The following is a 4131-nucleotide window of genomic DNA, read 5'->3' as shown; positions in this document are numbered from 1 at the left end:
TCTCTCTCTCTCTCTCTCTCTCTCTTTCTCTCTCTTTCTCTCTCTCTCCCTCTCTCTCTCTCTCTTTTTTTTTTTTACATTTTCCCAAGGAAATCTCTATAGTGAAAACAAAAGTGATTTGTGTAGAGTTCTTTTTTCTAGCCCTTTGCAACATTTCCAGTTCAAATTTATTTTTCCCAAGTACAAATTACAAAATAACAAAGGAAATTATGATTTAATGTAAAACCTGTCATCATATGTGTATGTATGTATCTTTGAAGGTATGAATGTTTGCACATGTGTATTTATGTATGTGTGTGTGTGTTATACAATATTATAAATTTATCCTCTTAACAGTCAATTAAAAATACCAAATGGTTTCATGTTGAAGAATCTTCCAAGTGTGGAAAGGTAAATCAACATTCATCGGACATAAATGTTTGGAAGAATATAGCTTGGACTCTTTATTACTGGAGACTTGAAGCCACCCCATGTCATGTGACTTATTTAACACCTTTGAGACCTATAAACCAAATGTAATTTCAGGCCTTCCATAACAAAGAGCCCACTCTATACACTTCTATTTAGTCATGTCTGATGATTGTTGATTTATCTTTCCACGCTCGGAATGTTTTTCAACATGAAACCTTTTGGTAACATGAATTGGTTATAAGATTAAATTTATAATTTCAGATGAATAACATATTCACTTTATTACCTAATATACGAGTGCCTGTTGTTTTCTGACACATGAAAATTGTTTTTTTTATGTGTGCATGCATGTATATATGTTTTCTTATGTGTGCATGCATGCATATATGTATCCAGCTGTCTATGCATATATATATATATACATACACACATGCACACATATATTTATATAAATGGGTATTCTAGTTCATAATCTAGAGAGGCACTATCAAAGTAACTACCAAAGAGTTTAGGCACTTAGAAATATTATTTATGGTATTTTGCAATTTACTGCAGACATGTTTCAGTTTGAGGATTGTGATGAAGCAAATACTAAAATTTAAATATTTTTTTTACAAGATGGGTGAATGGTAACTCTCAGAAATTCAAGACGGAGATGCTAGTTTTTATTCGTCTTATTAGACTTCTATAAAAAATTTTGTCTTACTAGATTTCTATTCAAAATGTCTTTGTGTAACTAGCTCCAGTAAATTTTACTCAGTTCTCATCCACCCATTTTATTATTTAAAAAAAAATGTTTGATTTCAGTATTTGCTTGATAATATTTGAAGATAGAAACACATCTGTAGTGTGCAGGAAAATAACTCTAATATATGTATATGTCTGGATGTGTATGTATGCAGATTATGTTAATGTGTGTGTGTGTGTGTACATGTGTATTTTCTGTTATAATCCGGTTAAAACAAAGGATAGTGTTTATGGTCTTTTTTCTGGGTCTTCAAGACTAGTGTGTGGAAGGGAGGAAGTTTTTCCTCTGACATGGGACCTGATAGGTTTATGTGTAGCAAAATTGACTCTGTTGAAGGCACCCATAGTCCACATGATATTAAGAGGCATGTATGTCTTGCCATTTTCCATCTGTTTTTCCATACTGGTATAGGTTGGGTGGATCACTTAAGACTGGGTCCTTATTCAGACAAATGGTTGGTGTGACTACCCTAGATTGGTCATGAACCATTTCTGACTGGTACGTTCCATTTTGACATGTTTTATATGGTTAGTTGTCTTTGGCTTCACCAACCACTTTACAGAATATACTGGGAGCATTTTATCATGCCACCAACACTGGAGAGGTAATCATGTCCTTGATTAAAGTGTTTGTCTCTCCTATTTTATCATCTTCTGTTCACCAACTTCTTTACAGAATTTACTGGGTGTATTTTATTGTGACACCAACTGTAAAGGTTGTCTTGTTCCTTGTCACACTAAAGAGTTCTTTCCATTTTACATTGTCTCTGTTTGTTCATTCTCCAGTAAATTCTGTAAAGAAGTTGGTGAACAGGAGATGAGAGAATTATAGAAGAGAAAGTAAAAGAAGGTAGTGATACACAACCACATGATGTTTGAATAGAAAGAAACAACATGGGTGGCATAAAGAGGGAGTGGTAGGAGTGATAGAAGAGCAGGTACTGGAATTGGGAGAGAGAGAATGTGAAGGATGTTAACAATGTGAGATAGAGGAGGAAGTGATGTGAGAGAGAGGGAGATGGATAACAATGAAGATGGGTGATGGTAAGAGTGTGAAGAATGTCAGTTTTGAGTGAGAAGGGCGGGAATAATAGAATTGAGAGTGATTGATAGATAGAAAAGGGGGACTGAAAGTCAGTCATAAAAGGGTAAAGATTGAAGGCAGATGGGTCTATTGAACAAGGTGCCACCTCTCTACACAGCAGCTGTGTGGTGGGAGATAGAAGAATAACAGGAGTACGCATTAATAAAAGAGGAGGAGGGGGATAGATCGAAAAGTATCAAAGAAAAGGATAGAGCAGTATAATGGTCAGGAAGAGTCTCAATCTCCATCACTGCCATCAATTTTATTTCTGTTTTTCCATGCCTGCATGGGTTGGATGAGTTCTCTCTAGTACTTTGCTCCAAGTCATGGTCCTTTGTGAGATGCAGTCTGTTAAGATTCTTCACCCTTTCACCTCATGTCTTTCTTGGCCTCCTTGAACATGTGTGTGTGTGTTTGTTTGTATATGCGTGTATGTGTCATGTATTTATGTCTGTTTGGAAGCCTTGTGAAGTCCATGGACACAACCCCTTTTGCCAGACCAATTTAGAATTATTTAAAATAGAGGGTAGGTTTGTGTCTTTCGTTTTTAATTCTTTCAATTCTTCCTGTAAAGAAGGAGTTGATTTCTTACAAGTCTCCATCATTTTGAATTTCAGAAAAGTCTTGAATATTTTTCACCGTACTGCTTATAGATTCAATTTTTAGGTTATGAGTTAGATGGTTTCTTTGTATGAAAACCTCATCATTTCCAGATTATTACTTAAACAATCCCAATGATTATGGATGTATATGTAGATTCAAAATCTGGGCAGAGTAAAGGTAGGTTTTGAGGGAATTGACTATATTTGATCTTTATCTCACTAATTTCGAATAATCTGCTGAACATCTGATTTCTACATCAGATCATTAACTTTTGTTTTCTGTCCTAATTAACTATATCAAATCTATTTTATTTGAATTTAGTGGAAGCCATCAATATTTATTCTTCATATATTAGAATGTATATGTGAATTCAAAACCAGAAATATTTTTTTTTATATTTGTCCTGGTGCAGCCCTTCCTGCAATTGGCATTATATGCTGTTTATGCAACATTATCCTGCCACATAAGAAGGGAATAATCTTGACATTTTGGGGCAGCTGCTGATCATGTGTAATGTTTTTAACAGATATGTAATATAATTAGCATTTTAAGTGCATCTAGAGCTTCTAAGGCCTTCACTGTCTCTTTTGTTCAACAGATATTAACAGCAATCTCTTTCTCTTGGATGGCAAAAGTTTAGCCTTTGAATTATAATGTGAAGTAATAGTCACAGCTCTAAGAGGGGTGTATTACCTGTTTATGGCATAAACATGGTTGTATGGTTGAGAAACTTGTTTCCAAACCATTGCCAGTACCGCCTGACTGGCCTTCGTGCCGGTGGCACGTAAAAGCACCCACTACACTCTCGGAGTGGTTGGCGTTAGGAAGGGCATCCAGCTGTAGAAACTCTGCCAAATCAGATTGGAGCCTGGTGTAGCCATCTGGTTTCACCAGTCCTCAGTCAAATTGTCCAACCCATGCTAGCATGGAAAGCGGACGTTAAACGACGATGATGATGATGATGTAGTTTTAGGTTTGGTTACACTGCATGGCACCTTAGGTGTCTTCTACAACATCCCTGGGCCAGTCAAAGTCTTGTGAGAGAATTTGGTAGATGGAAACTGAAAGAAGCACATGTGTGTGTTTCTGTCTGTCTGTTCGTGTCTCCTTGTCTTTGACATCACATGATTGAGGTAAATGAATGGCCTTTATTTCCAATATTCTGCGAAAGGATGTGTGGACATGGGGATATATTAGCTTGCTTGGAAACCATCGTTAGCAACAGGAAGTGCATCCGGTCAAAGAAAATCTACACCAATAAACTCCATTCAACCCATGCAAGCATG

The sequence above is a fragment of the Octopus bimaculoides genome, chromosome 1 (assembly GCF_001194135.2).
Source record: "Octopus bimaculoides isolate UCB-OBI-ISO-001 chromosome 1, ASM119413v2, whole genome shotgun sequence".
Taxonomy (NCBI): Eukaryota; Metazoa; Mollusca; class Cephalopoda; order Octopoda; family Octopodidae; genus Octopus; species Octopus bimaculoides.
This window is presented reverse-complemented; position numbering follows the sequence as displayed.